The sequence below is a fragment of the Macaca nemestrina genome, chromosome 4 (genome assembly GCF_043159975.1).
Source record: "Macaca nemestrina isolate mMacNem1 chromosome 4, mMacNem.hap1, whole genome shotgun sequence".
Lineage (NCBI taxonomy): Eukaryota > Metazoa > Chordata > Mammalia > Primates > Cercopithecidae > Macaca > Macaca nemestrina.
The window spans coordinates 73664687-73681183 of record NC_092128.1 but is presented as its reverse complement, the minus strand read 5'-3'; the positions used below and the strand labels follow the sequence as shown (position 1 = coordinate 73681183).

Genomic DNA, 16497 nt, shown 5'->3' with positions numbered 1-16497 from the left:
GAATGTGGTGAACTAATTTCTTATTTAAATTGCCAGTTCCTCTGTGATTTAGGATTTTTGTTGAGATTATGTGACCTCAGAATTTCTGTGATCACTAAGGTCTCAAAACATTCATATTAATGTCAACTTGGCCATTCACTTCCTAAGAAATCACTGTGATCTTAACCAATTAAATGCCACTTTTAGAACCAACCCTTTTCTTGTGTTGTGGCCACTTACAAGCATTGTTGCAGAAAACTTCCATATTAGCTATATCTGCAGCTGTGCCTAGACCTACTGAATACAGTACAGGCCCTTTTGCTTGTGAATAATAAAGCTGATATGCCAAATGATATGAATTACCGTGATGGTTTCTTTGACTTTATCCAAGCATATGTTTTGAAATACATTCTCTTTCACAGTGACCTTTCTTTTTTCAAAGGTTTATCACATCCTTGAATTTATAAGCAGAATGTTGACGTCATTTGTTCTGGTTATTTATTGCCGTGTAACAAATGTTCCTAATACTTAGCAACTTAAAACAACAAACATTGTTTCTCAATGTCTGTGGGCCAGGACTTAAGCACAGCTTAGCTAAGTGCCCCAGCTCAGAGTCATAAGGCTGCCATCAAATGGTCAGTGTGGTTTGCCTTCATCTAATGGCTAACTTAGGGGATGATCCACTTACACGTTCACTCATGTGGCTATTGGCAGGCCTCAGATTTTCTTCGCCTTTTGGTCAGGGGCATCAGTTGCTTGCCACCTGGGCCTCTCCACAGGGCAGCTATCTTTTGTTGGAGCAGGTAATTGAGGGAGCAGATAGGGCACTAGAGACAGAAGCCACAATCTTTTTGTAACCCAGTTGCAGAGGTGACATCCTATCACTTGTTTCATAGTCTATTCATATGACGTGAGTCAATAAGTTCAGCCAACACTCAAGGGGAGGAAATAACAAAAAAGTTGTGATGACCAAGAGGTAGGGATAAAGGCCATTATAGAGTCTACCTGTTGCTTATTTCTCCACAGTGTCTGCTGAAGTTGAAGTATACAAATTGACTTGTAAATATATTGGAGTATTTCTGTGGAGTGCTTCTGATAGCCAGCTTATTTAATAGAGGGTCATAACTCTCTAGGCAAGAATATAATTCTAAGCTCTTTAACTTTTATGCATAGTATTAATATTGATTCTAGAATAGCTGACAAGCTATATCTATATGTGTATAGATATCTATCTTTCTTTAAAGTTTATAATTGTTAATTGAGTGCTTACACTATGCCAGGCACTTTTCTAACCAACCTGTAAAATTCCTTTGCATAGTGGGTCGTATTCCCATTTTACCAAAGAAGAAACTCAGAGAGCTGATTTGTCAAGCACTCAGGATTACATAGCTAGTAAGCTGGGTAATTGGGGCTAAAACCTAAACATAAAACCTGCCCTACACTTAGCCCAAGACCTGTCCAGAAAATCCACCTTTGAAAAGACTTTCATTTAGCTTCCACCAAAAATGAATTTAGGACAAATAATATTTTATACGAATAATCCAGGTAGCTAATCTAAACCCTGGTTCATCAATATAATCAACTGGGGGATTTAAAGTATACATAGTTGTGTGGGCCCCATTTCAAGACCCATTGAATCAGAATTTCTGGGAATGTCTGGGAATACTTATATATTTCCAATCTGGAGACATTCCCCAGGTAATTCTGATGGTCCAGGTTTGAGAAATGCTGATGCAAGGCTTACTTAATCATTTGTCCTACTAAATTAATGTTTCTCAAGATGTGGTCAATTGAGCTGATGTCTATTAAATAGTAATCTCTTAACAAGAATTCCTAGAACTGTATCTTAAGCAAGCTTCCTGGGAGAATCTTGTTTACATTAAAGTTTGAGAACTATCAATATACCCTTCTAAGTTCTACTCTTAAAATACCTTAGTTTGGCTGCCTAGTATCATCACAACTGACAAACTACTCTTGAGTTTTTGGTTTTGTAGATGATCCAAAAACAATAACAAAACAAACAGAAAACCCAGGTATATAGAGAACACTTAAATAATCTTTGCAAAATTATTATTAGATATCTTCTATTGATTGTGATTTGCCAGGCAATAAACCAAAGATAACTTTAATATTTAGTAATGTTAATTACACCTGGTTTCAGGTTGAATTATTGTTCCTTTTTCTACACCATTATTCTTTGTTGAAGTAGGAGGAATGGCTGTCCTGTGCATTGTAGGACATTTACAAGCAACCCTGGCTTCTACCCACTACCAGTAACAATCCACCCATCCAGCTCCCTTAACCCCAGCTGTGACAACCAAAAATGTCTTTATACATTGCCAAATGTCCCCTGGATAGCAAAATTGCTCCAAGTTGAGAACCATTGAATTACATGATTATCTCTTCTCACTCACTTTATAGTTAACAGTCTCACATAAGTATTTTAATTGTAAACTACTTTGAGCATTCATATAAGTAGAGTTGTAAATTATAAACATATTTGGAACAAAGACAATTATAACTTTATTAAAAAATTCATTAATATTCAGAAATGGATTGAAGCTTTACATAATAATCAACAGATTCCAAAATAACTTAATAGGTTTTTCACTTCAATACGACCTTTTTGAGATCTGTGAAATTGCTTGCCATCCTGAGCTTGTTTTCTTGTGTAAAAATTTAGCTAGGATTATCAACAATACTTCAAAAATGAATCATAGTTCTTTAGTTCATGATAGCAGGTGTAATCTGTGCATGGATACTACAGCAGATAACATATTACATAGAACTGGTCAAGTGAAGGGCAGAAGAAAGGAATCACAGGGTTAGTATTTGTCCTTCATTATATTTGTTTTTTTATTTATTGCTCAGGAAAATGTCCTAAAACATTTGTCATAGCTCTGTTTGATGCTGGCTCCAGATAATCATCGGTCCAGAAAAATAAGTATTTATTTATGGTATTTGAGATGGAGTTAATCTTGGATTTTTAGAGCTAGCTCTCATTAAAATTACTAGCATTTCTATTTGCATTTTTTTCCTGTCTGTTAATATTTTGAAAAGAAATATTTAAGTACCAAGTGACTATATCTATGTGCCTCCAAATATGGGAATAAAAAATGAAAGCTATAGTCATCTAGATGTTTCCTATGTTTGCATGTTTTGTTATATGTTAACAACTCTAATTAAAACCAAACAGGACAGATAATAACAGGAGGCCCCATTTTCCTACATACTCACATAAAAGGGCGCATGAGAAAATTGGGGTAATTTGAGGACATTTTATGTTTACATAATTAGAAAATATGTACTTCACTAAAATTCACTTCTCTTTTTAAAATGTCTAAAACACAGAGATATACTGTTATGTTACATTTAGGACTCTGGTATGCATTAGAATTATACTGCTTTACATAATTAGAAGGCCACTGAAAATAAAAGTAGTTTACTTTCATTCAATTAACACTAATCAAGCACATACATTATGCAGATCTTGTGCTAGATGCTGGGAAGACTAAGATGAATAATTATGGTTTCTGCCTTTGGGAACTCACAGTCCAAGGGAGGAACAGACAGTTAAGTGACTAGTGGTAGCATAAAGTGCAAAGAGGTGCATACTGTACCATGGGAACACAGGCCCTAGATGGAGGGACCAGCAAGCAGCTCTGTGTGGCTGGAGATCACAGAGCTCAGTGGGAGGTTGTTTCAGAACGTGGGCTGTAATGGTGGGCTGCAGACTTCATTCCCTAGAGATAAAATAAAGTGAAAGTATTTTCTTCAGTTACATTTGCTAGAGTTATACAAAAGCGGGATAGTAGTTTTAGTACTTTTTTGCTGCTTTTACTGTAACAAAATAAATCAAGTTTTTGTTTTTGTTTTTAACTCAGATCTGACCAGTGGTATATTTACCAATAAGAATACTCAAAATCAAAAAAATAATATCTCTATTACTTGGAATTTCTGGTTTCCAACAGAAAATTTTTTTCCTCTAACTACACAACTTTCACTAGTGTTATATAAGAACTTTTTCACTAGTGTTATTTAAGAACAAGCAAAGCTTGAAGTGACAAAACTTGTGGATGTATTTTAATTTCCTGAAGGCCATGTCAATCATAGACTCGGTGCTCCATATTTTAAACAATTGAAGCCGATTCCTGTCATATATATTTTTTTTTTCATACTAGGACGGTGGCTAAGGTTTTGACTCTATCTTTAGGTAATTTGATATCATAAAACCCATGCCCAAGCATTAAGTCACACTAGCCTATTGGGGTGCTTAGGATATATCCAAGTGTGTTAAGTCAAGGGTACCATCAGTAACAGCCTTGGCTTCCCAGGTAGTTGCTCTCTTACTCACATGTCCTTCTTCCAAATTAGGTGTCCCAAGCCTCCTGGTCTTTTTTCCCTTTCTCTTTGCCAACTCTACTAGTAGGAAAAAATCCGATATTTACATCTAGGTATAAATTTACACTACTGCATGCTTCTCTCTGGGTTACTGGCTTTTAAGGTCTTACCTTTTATTTTGTATACAATAAATTGTGATATTTTTGAGTAGAAAAAGGAGACAACATTGAATGAATGATGTTAATCCAACCCTGTCTCAGTACTTAGTACAATGTGGAAAGTGGGAGATGCTTAGTAACTACTTAAAGGCCCATCAAATATTAGCTGCTTAAGAAAGGAAAGCAAAGTATGTAATTTCCTATCTTTAAATCATGTTAGAGGTGGAAGAGTATATTAGAGACCATTTATTTTAGTCCCCTCACTTTACAGATTAGCGAATTGACAGCTAGCAAGTGAAGAACCAGGAGCCCAGGGTAGCACAGCTGGAAAGAGAACTCAGATCTCCTCAGCACAATCCATTTCCCACTATGAACATGCTATTTCCCACGGAACAGACAACACAATTTCTGATGCAAAAGACTGAAGGTGGATAGAGTTTGTAATACATAAATCTTAGCCATGGCATTTTGACTCTTATATTATTATTTCTGACAATCTTTACCATGACATTAGTCAAGCCCTAGCACTGGAAACACTCTACAGGATTGCTCTTCGTCAATTATGACAACTTTTGCTTTGTTTTCAGAAGTACTAATCATTTAATCACTATGTTCTGTTTACATTTCATCATACATGCCTTTTGTTTTGTTTTGTTTTTTATTTCCATAGGTTTTTGGGGGAACAGGTGGTGTTTGGTTATATGAATAAGTTCTTTAGTGGTGATTTCTGAGATTTTGGTGCACCCATCACTTGAGCAGTATACACTGCAGCAAATTTGTAGTCTTTTATCCCTCACTTCCCTCCCACCCTTTTCCCTGAGTTTCCAAAGTTCATTGTATGACTCTTATGCCTTTGCATCCTCATAGCTTAGCTCCTACTTGTGAGTATGAACATATGATGTTTGGTTTTCTACTCCTGAGGCACTTTACTTAGAATAATGATCTCCATTTCCACTCAGGTTGCTGTGAATGCCATTATTTCATTCCTTTCTACATATATGCCTTTTTGTTGGTACAGTTGAGTGTATGTGTTTCATTTTTACTGAGAGCTTTGAGTCCCAGTTTCATCATTTTTTGTCAAATATATGTCCCACTTACATTTGTAAGCCAAATGTTCCCTAGGCTTACCAGCCTATAATGACAAAATGAAAATACATTTCCTTTAATAACCATATTATGATAACTTAGAACTGTCATCAAGTTCGACTACAGGGAATCCAGTCTCTCACCAAGTTCCTCCTGGAAATGTTTAAGTACTCTACAACTCGAGGTTGTCTTCTCAGGTTTTATCAGTCTTCTGTTTTCTACTCTGCCCAGTGAGTTGCTACTTGCTCCACTGCAGGTCACCTCTTGATATTCTTAGAATGCAATGTCTCTGGAGCAGTTATGCTTTCCCCAACCCATGCATTCTCAATAGGGGTGATAGCAAACCCACAGGGGTGAAAATTGGTTTGGGGGGGGTGATAATACCTTACTCTTTTTATGTATAAGGCACAGAAGTGCATATGGGTATGTAAAAAGATATATGCAGTCTATCTGTAATATTAAAATTTCATAAAGGGAGGTGATTAGGGGAAAATTGCCTAACAAGGATTCTTAGAGGGTTGGTAACAACAACAACAAAAAAGTTGAGAAACACTGTTTTAACCCTTGATTCCAAGTGTGGAAACAATGCTAACCCCTTCCTCTAACTTTGTGTAGTCTGGCTTAGACTAACCTGCAGGTGTTTTACAAGATCTTACTAAAGATTCTGGGGGTTTAGAAGATGAGCATCCTGGATTAGTGCTAAATGTGGTTTCACTCAGATCATGTCTGCCCTTAGGGTGCCTCACAACCTGCTTCCCTGCCTGCTTCCTTTTCTGTCTGAAGCTGCTGCTTTTCAGGGTGATCGACCCTGGGAATCCACCCTTCCTTAGGATATTGGACACTCACAATGGGTAACCTTCATCATGGCCTCCAAAAGGAAAATCCTATTGGAATACCCTAGTCCATTGCAGTACAATTTTCAAATCTGTGATATCTGGTCTTTCATTTTGCTAAGATTGTAACATCAACAATTCCATCAAGATTGAGATTAGTAAAACCCAACCCAATACAGTTTTGATTTCCCTTCCGTCTGGTATGAGATCATATTGGCAAGACCTCCCAGTCATCTCAAAGATCATAGTGCCCAATTATCATACAAACATTTAGAAAATGGTCAAGAAATTATTTGCCTAGATATAATGGTTAGGGGCTTGGTGCGATAGCTCATGCCTGTAATCCCAGCACTTTGGGAGGCTGAGGTGGGTGGATCACCTGAGGTCAGGAGTTCAAGACCAGCCTGGCCAACACAGTGAAATCTCCATCTCTACTAAAAATACAAAAACTAGCCAGGCATAGCAGTGAGCGCCTGTTACTCAGGAGGCTGAGGCAGGAGAATCGCTTAAACCTGGGAGGCAGAAGGTGGCAATGAGCCAAGATTGCACCACTATGCTCCAGCCTTGGTAACAGAGCCAGACTCCATCAACCAAACATATATATATAGATATAGATATATAGATATATATAGATATTTATACACACAAATGTGTGTGTGTGTGTGTGTGTGTGTGTGTGTATAGGTAATCTTGAAAAGTCTACCTATCATAGTATTCTGTCTTCTTTTAAATACCATCACATGTGTGCCCTAGCAAAGTTGTCAGTTTTTGGGTAGTTAATATATGGTTTTATGCTATTTCAGATCAAAGTGTGCACTGATGGTAAGTGAAAGACAAATTTCCAGGAGTTCTGCTAACTGGCCTTGCTTTGCCTAGGGCTTTCTCAGTCTTAGCACTGAAAGTCCTGAGTCCCAGGACAAACTCGAATTGTTGATCTCTGTAGTTTCTCACTTAGTTCAGTAACCACCTGGAGACCATTCTGACAAAGGTGACATAACATCAGCAGGTATTAGTGTGATCTGTGGTATAGTGCTGGCCTTGTTCCCTTGGTGCCACATTCTCCCTTACCCTATTCCAGTCTTTAAAAAGAAAAGCTATACAGCAATATTTTTTCATATATAACAAGCTAGACATTGTATCTTATGATCAATATGTGAACACACATATCTTTCAAAAGATATTTAGACGGTCATTCTGTAACAGGCTTCTACAATAGAAGATGCTATTATATCTGACAGCAGGAAGTGGTGAATCATCCTATTTGGTACTCACAGTTTGCTAGTTGTCAAAAAAAAGAAACACACACACACACACATTTTAAATATTGCATGGTATTGCTTAGCCCTCTGCCCCTCCTTGTCAATGCCACTGCTGTGTCTCCTGAGAGACCCAATATGTTAGGGCATGTCCATTGAAAATTGAAGCTGTATAATCTATTACAATGCAAAATAGAAATCAGCCTCACGCTGTGGGTAGCATTGAAACAGGCTTGTTACATTTATAAAGATTGCTCTGATAAGAGCATCCCCAGTTGGCCAACATATGGGCACTGATGAGGCTGTGTGTCTCTCATTTAAATTATAGTTGGAGCGTCCACCTTTGAGGTTTAACTAGCTTTTCAGTGGTACATTTCGCACCTGTTCAGTGTTACTAATCCCAAAGACTATTTTCTGTTTTATCCTGTGGAATTATCCAGAGAGGCCAATTAGGAAAAAAAAAAAAAAAAAAAAAAAAAAAAAAAGCAATTCAGGGAAATAAAAATGTGCTTTATCCCAGAGGTTATGAGATAGAGCGCAGGAGGGAAAATGAATTCATCTTTGAGTTTGCTACTTTAATTTAAAAAATAATGTCTTACATATGTAAAAAATTGGTCTATACTTCAGGAAGCTTTTAATGAGCTTTAAAAATCTCTATTAATTCCTAACATATATAATTTAGGTATTTGTGAAGTTCCTACTGTGTAGATTAATGGGTATAGTCAGCCCTTCCTTTTCTCTTCACAGAAAGAATAGAGTTTAATATCTCATGACTTCCATCTTGGCTAGAGGAAAGTAGGAGATGCTCTAATTTCTATTTTATTAATGGAAAGACCATAACACAAAGATATTGTAACAGCTCATGTAACTTTATAATTTGCCAGCATGCCTGAAATATGAGCAAGCTGGCTCCTACATCTCTCAGAGCTATTTGGTGGGAAAATGGTCCCCTTTTTTTCTCGTTATATGTTTTTGTCCTGAAAAACGTAATTTGTTAAATTTATAAAAGATTTATTTTCTGGTGGGTTTTTAGGGTGAAACCAGAAGGAAGTCAAAAAATCAGGTATTAGAAGTTCTGTGAAACCAAAGTAGAGAAGAGAATAAATTTCTATAAATAAGTTGGAATAAGTGGAGTATTTGTGCCCTTCGAAGTTTCAATGAAAGCAGTTTTGCATTTGCTATGTCAGGATAGTGATCTTTGATATTTACTATTGTTTTGAAATGATTGAGAGGAAGTCTCTTCATCCATGCCCTGATATAATTATTGTGGTAAATTTTGGTACTATGGAATTAAATTAGATCAATTATGGAAGATTTTATGTAATTTTTCTACTTATTTTAGAAAAAAATCAGTGCCCTAATTGCTTAATAGAACTGCTCATATTCAATTAAGATAAAACTATAGTAGATTCTATTGTAATATTTAATTATGAACAAAGGACTTGGCTACACTAAAGAGAGTTCTGACCAAATATATAGTTTAAAACACATGATTCAGTTTTATTTGGTTCAATCTTACAATTTCAGGTCCTAAAAGAATTGTGGCTCTATTATTTCAATAATCCAATCCTGATGTAAAAATCTCATTTTTAAAAAGAACTCTTTTTTATTAGTCAGCTCTACATTCAGAATTTTAGACTAATAGAATGTTGGGAAATCTAACCAAGTTTTATAAGATACCCAAATTTTTGAAGTTTTGATATATGTCTTTTTTAAAAAACAATAAAATCTGCTTTGCTGTTTTCTTCAGCTAAAGGAAGTCTTTGAGGTATGAGTTGTGGGGAGAGGATGCAATGAATGTTCTTTAAAAATAAGTTTTATAGACTTGATGGAAACATCTTAGTATACTGGGAAGAGATTATTGGGACTTACTAGCTCACCATTTTAGTGGCTTATTAAACTCTGCCTATTCTCAAAAGAATCTGAGGTGGTTCACAAAAATATGTGTAATACAAAACGATGATAAATAAATTAGGAAATTGAGGAAGTAGGAGAATGAGAAACATCAATTAAAAACCCTTCATAAATTGAAGGACAATGGAGTTCATCTCCATACTAAAGTTTCTCAGCCTTGGCTGTACATTGGGATCACATAGGAAGCTTTTAAAAAATTTCAATGCCTGAACCCCACCTCACAGCAGTTATATCAGAATTCTGAGAGTGGGGCCTGGGCCCTGCTACTTAAAAAAAATCATGTAGCTTATACTAATATGCAACAAGAACTAAGAATTAAGGATGAGAACTACAAACCACTGCTCAGTGAAATAAAAGAGGACACAAACAAATGGAAGAACATACCATGCTCATGGATAGGAAGAATCAATATCGTGAAAATGGCCATACTGCCCAAGGTAATTTATAGATTCAATGCCATCCCCATTAAGCTACCAATGACTTTCTTCACAGAATTGGAAAAAACTGCTTTAAAGCTCATATGAAACCAAAAAAGACCCCACATTGCCGAGACAATCCTAAGCCAAAAGAATAAAGCTGGAGGCATCACTCTACCTGACTTCAAACTATACTACAAGGCTACAGTAACCAAAAACAGCACAGTACTGGTACCAAAACAGAGATATAGACCAATGGAACAGAACAGAGCCCTCAGAAATAATACCACACATCTACAGCCATCTGATCTTTGACAAACCTGACAAACACAAGAAATGGGGAAAGGATTCCCTATTTAATAAATGGTGCTAGGAAAATTGGCTAGCCATAAGTAGAAAGCTGAAACTGGATCCTTTACTTACTCCTTATATGAAAATTAATTCAAGATGGATTAGAGACTTAAATGTTAGACCTAAAACCATAAAAACCCTAGAAGAAAACCTAGGTAATACCATTCAGGACATAGGCATGGGCAAGGACTTCATGTCTAAAACACCAAAAGCAACAGCAACAAAAGCCAAAATTGACAAATGGGATCTAATTAAACTGAAGAGCTTGTGCACAGCAAAAGAAACTACCATCAGAGTGAACAGGCAACCTACAGAATGGATGAAAATTTTTGCAGTCTACTCATCTGACAAAGGGCTACTATCCAGAACCTAGAAAGAACTCAATCAAATTTACAAGAAAAAAAACAAACAACCCCATCAAAAAGTGGGCAAAGGATATTAACAGACACTTCTCAAAAGAAGACAATTATGCAGCCAACAGACACATGAAAAAATGCTCATCATCACTTGCCATCAGAGAAATGCAAATCAAAACCACGATGAAATACCATCTCACACCAGTTAGAATTGCAATCATTAAAAAATCAGGAAACAACAGGTGCTGGAGAGAATGTGGAGAAATGGGAACACTTTTACACTGTTGGTGGGACTCTAAACTAGTTCAACCTTTGTGGAAAACAGTGTGGCGATTCCTCAAGGATCTAGAACTAGAAATACCATTTGACCCAGCCATCCCATTACTGGGTATATACCCAAAGGATTATAAATCATGCTGCTATAAAAACACATGCACATGTATGTTTATTGTGGCACTATTCACAATAGCAAAGACTTGGAATCAACCCAAATGTCCATCAGTGACAGACTGGATTAAGAAAATGTGGCACATATACACTATGGAATACTATGCAGCCATAAAAAAGGATGAGTTCATGTCCTTTGTAGGGACATGGATGCAGCTGGAAACCATCATTCTCAGCAAACTATGGCAAGAACAGAAAACCAAGCACCACATGTTTTCACTCATAGGTGGGAAATGAACAATGAGAACACTTGGACACAGGAAAGGGAACATCACACACAAGGGCCTATTGTGGGGAGGGGCGAGGGGGGAGGGATAGCATTAGCAGATACACCTAATGTAAATGATGAGTTAATGGGTGCAGCACACCAACATGGCACATGTATACATATGTAACAAACCTGCACGTTGTGCACATGTACCCTAGAACTTAAAATATACTAATAATTTAAAAGAAGAAATTCCAGTAATTAATAAATGTAAAAATAAAGAATTATTGTCTTATAAAAAAAAAACCCTGAAAAGATAAACAAAGTAAACAAAAAATCCCTTGTGTTCTCTCCTTTAAACATAAAGAAACTTACTAGACTTTCATTGCAACCTAGTTTCTCTCTTACATCATTACTTTAATTAAAATTGACTCAAATTCTTTTTAGGAGTAAGTTATTTGTCACTACCCTAACTTGTTTTCAAGATGCTTATCATCCTGAGAAAGCAGAAACAGAAAATACTAGTTCAAAATACCGAAGAAGTAACTGTTGTGTAGTGGTATGAATATGGTGCTGTGAGAGAAAGAAGTGGTTCATTAGATTTAAAGAGGAGGGTGTGAAGAATCACAAAGGACTTCGTGGAGGAGAAAGCATTTGTTCCAGGCGTTGAGAGCTAAGAAACAGCTCTTAGATAGAAGGTGGAGGCAAATGCACTTGAGGCTGAGGGAGGAGTGAGCAGAGGCCAAGAATGGCCCCTGTATGAGGGGATTTCACGGATAGAAGAGCCCCATAAGGCAAAAATGTGGCTAAATAATTACACTCACAAGTAATTCTCATACTATATTTCTTACAACATACTTTTTCAAGGCTGAATGTAGCAGGAAAAAATTTCCCATTTGACTACCCTGGCATTAAAGAAAACTGATGGTATCCTGTGTCTGTGGCAAAATAATTGAAATATTACTTTGTCCTTCTTATCCCTAAGATTTTCCTGCCTCCATTTTTTTTAAAGAAAGTTACCAGGCTTTGTGGTTCTTGTAGTCCTTGCAGCCAGAATTTGAGTAGGATGAAAGACAGAAGAATCCCAAGGCACATTGTTGGAAAAGTTGTATCAGTTGAGATTTTGCTAGGAGGGTGATGGGGGAGAAAGCCTTTGAGGGGGTAACAGGTATGAGACAGGGCTCATTCCTCTGAGCCAAGGGGCATCTCAGGAGGGAGATCTTGGCACCTTAGTTAAGTATTAGCTTAAGACTCTCTTACTTACATGGGTAGGGACACAGTGAATCAGGGAACTTCAAAAGGACCACAGTAGGCAACAACCATCAGGAAGTCAGTAGCAGCCGGGATATACTGGACATCAGCAGCTCATCCCCTCCAGGTACCTCAGAAATCTTTGAGATTCTGCCATAACCAAGGGAAAAGAGCCAGTCATAACTGATACAAAACTCCTACTGCTCTGAAGGATGATACAAGGTAAAGAGTTCATGCACACTCAAGTTTGTGGACCAAAATTTGTACCTGCTAAATACATGAAAAGTCTTGGCCTTAAAAGCAATACCTTGGGCTGAAGAGGATCAGGGAGAGGTCAAACCACCTAAGTTTCTGCCTTTAGTTTTTGGCAGAGCTTCTAGAATATAACTAAATTTTTAGTACATACTAAGTTCAAGATATTTAGTTACATTGCTTTATCTTTATAGTGTCCCTATCAGGTAAGAACTCATTTTATTATCCTTATATAGATGAGACCAGACCAGTCAACTTGGTGAAGTCACTCAAAAAGTATATGGGAAAACTGGATTCAACCCTAGGCAGACATGCCGAAAGCTTATTCCCTTAACTTTATTCTTGTGTCCCCTCCCTAGAATCTTTGTTCTATGCCCTACTAGTGAAACATACACACTAATAAACCACAGGATAGGAAAGCTGCCAGCAGAAGACTTATTCTATTACTCTTCCTCCTTAATAATGTGAAAAACTCTGATAAAAAAGGGCTGAACAAATTCAAATCCTCACTATACCAAACTTCCTTTTAGAGATAACTGGAAGAGAAGCATCTCCACTATTACCCAGCCTGCTCTTCTGGTGTATCTCTGCACATTTTTTCCTTTTCTGACAACTGGAAATTTTTCTCTGCCAATGACTACCTGCCATTTACATTCATTCATTTTGCTCTGATAAAGCGACATCATAGCTTTAAAGTTGCAATTCCCCCAAAGTAACCTTCAAAGAAACCATCCCAAATCAAATGCATATAGATCTCTGTCTCCCTGCTCCTTATCTTAAAATGAATATTTGAGAAGAAAATCCTTTTGCCACATATTCACTGGAAAGGAAAATGGATTGCACTTTCCATACTTGAGGCAGGAATTTTGATAAACTTTGAGATATTTTGGTACTTTATGTGCCTGTCACTTTCTTCTGCCATGGTAGTTTTGTTTTCTGACAACTTGTTTATTGATATCAAGAGGCCAATAGGAAGGTGACCTAAATAGGGAAAGAAGTTCCTAAATGGTATTTGTGTTGAGGAGTGGCTTCTCCATAAACTCAGTTCATGGTGGAGACCTTAGGAATAAAAGCACCCTAAAACTTTCCTGGTGCTCAATTCTGTATTCCTCTGTCTCCATACAATGCAGTTGAGAAAATCTGTATGAGACAGAGATTGGATAGAATAGATCTGTCCATTTTGGTATATTCAGTAAGAGAGAGAAAGGGAGACAGAATGGATGCCTTAAAGTAGGATTACAGAAACATTAGTAGCTTAGTAATTAATGGTGAGATTTTGGGATTTTTATTACCAGTTTATATTTTTTAGGATTCACATTTTTCTAAAGTGGGCATTTATCATTCATATTAATAATTTATAAGCAAAAAATGAATAAGAGACATAGAAATAGGCTTATAGAACGTCTGCAAAGAAAGGGAAAACTATATAACTCTAGCTTGAAAATATCCTTAAATACCAATTAAAATGATACAAAATGTTCTGTCACCCACAGGCAATGCCTCTGAGAACCTTGGAAAGGGGAAAGGGAGCAATGTCATCTGCACTCAGTCATGGAGGAAACAGCTGGACAAGTCAGCACAGGGAGGTGGTGACCGGCAGAGGAGACTTGGAGTTCTTCAGGTACCTGGAGATCACTGAATACTGGCCTTCCAGACCCCTTTATACCAGGTTCGCTATCCTGAGGGAAATGGCCTGCCTGAAAGGGACTAAATGAGTTTGGCCTTCATAGCCCAGAGAGGCACAGCAGAAAGTGTAGCAGGAGATCAGTGTCTTTTGCTGTTTGCTGTCTCTCCATTCTCAATCTCTGAAATGCCTTTCTTTAAAAAGCAAAATAAAATGAACTATCTTTATTGGCTTGGAGTTTTCTAATGACAGAAAAGAGAAGTAGGAGACCAGATTGACAATTGAGGTCAGAGAACCATCCGTGGGTAGACGCGGCACTGTGAGGCGACGTCGGGGATCTACTGATTAGCCGGTCTGGCTGCCGCTCTCCATCCACACAGGGCATCTGGCCACCCATTCCTGCTGATTAAGGGGCAGTGCTCTGGCAGCTTCTGACAGGTAACTTTGTTGTTTTGTTATAAGGAGCTTTATTTCCTCAGGATGAATTATGAAGATTTTTTTTTTCCTTTTTGTTGTTTCAAAATAGGGCTGTCTTATCTGAGAATGTGTTAATTAAAGTTATCATGTATTACCTTGTTTCTAGTCCTACACATTTGATATGAACAAATTACTGTTTACAAGACAGCTTCCTGTACTTGGAATAGCAGCTGCTGTAACTCTACCAAGAAGAGCTGCCCGGAGGGGCTTGGGCATGAGGAACTGATTTGGAGACAGGAAGAATAAAGGAATGTTCACATCTAGATCGAAGGCAGGCGGGATGCTTGTGGTGCGATAGTTGGGTCCACTTCGCTTTCTGTTTAACCTCCTAACCAATCTGATGTTATCTACCCACAGACCTCCATTTCCCTGGTGCACTCTTTTGGCTGGCCCTCCTGCTAAATCTCTTTGCTGGCTGAATCTTAGCCTTCCCTAGCCAAAAGCCAATCAGGAAAACACTACCTCTATCTCACTAGGTTGAAGCATAGCACTTTGGGAATGGAAGCAACAGCAAGTCCTAACCTCACAGTCAGGCATTCAACTCAAATACATGACCATTTATTCAGGAAGCATCTGCTGTGTTCAATGGCTTTGGGACAGTGCAGAGAGAGATGCAAAGATGGAAACATTGTCTCTACCCCCATGTAGTTTAGGACCCGTCTTGGGAAGAAAGCAATTGTTTACAATAACAATAGTAAGAACAGCAAGAGAGATGCAGTGATGTAGAATGGGAAGGAGATTCAGAGCATTCTTCAGTGAGCTGCTAATTGGAGGGCTGAGGGGATTGTGACTTCATCCTCTGCATCCAGGTGCTGCTGGCATGTCTAGTGCACAGTGGGTGCTCTGCAGTGTTTGCTAAGCCATTATTGAGAAGGGGTATCCAGTGGTGTGCATACCCCTTTGAAAGGGCTTACTAGTCATGTGAGGTGCTACTAGAGAGACAAGTTAACATTTTGAATCAGAGATGAGAGTTGGAAGAATATTCTAGTGGAAAAAAAGAACATGAGAAACAGTTCAGAAACATGGAATCCCTGCTCTACTTCCTGTGCTCACTGCCCCCGGCCTCTTCATCCAGGGATTTTGAGGACAGATTTCTCTACAGGTAATTGGAAGCAAGACTTACTTGGAGAAAATAGTTTTGTTGGTCTCTTGTCTCTGACAGTACTCACAAACCCTGCTTGCTTGTTTGCTTCCTTCCCTTAATCCCATTCTTTCCTTCTGAACCTTTCTACATCTTCCTTAAGTCCTATTTTCTTTTTCCCTTGTTCTGAGCTCCCATCGCCATCTTTTTCCCCTGTCAACCAAGGAGAGAGGGCACAGGTGCAGTTACCAGGTCACCAAGCTAAACACAGCGCCTTAGAGTTGGTCTTGTGTGTGACCGTCCTGCCTCCCTCTAGGTATTTATCTCATTTCTGTGGGTAGCATAACAGAAGCTCAGAGAGTTGATGTGCCTGCAGCATGACATAAATGGAAGTCACAAACATTCATTTTCCACTTCTTTATTTTGCTTTCTGAGTCATGGTGCCTCTGCATAATTTAAACCTTTTC

At 37.8% G+C, this 16497-nt stretch overlaps 1 long non-coding RNA gene across 1 annotated transcript in view; it reads left to right on the top strand.

The window, feature by feature from the left end:
* The window catches only part of LOC105475521 (uncharacterized), a 185680-nt gene that overhangs the window by 142242 nt on the left and 26941 nt on the right, over positions 1–16497 (top strand). Inside the window, exons 5-6 of the long non-coding RNA XR_983416.2 lie at positions 14342–14469; positions 14725–14910. This is a non-coding gene — a long non-coding RNA (uncharacterized lncRNA). The remainder of the gene's footprint in view (positions 1–14341; positions 14470–14724; positions 14911–16497) is intronic.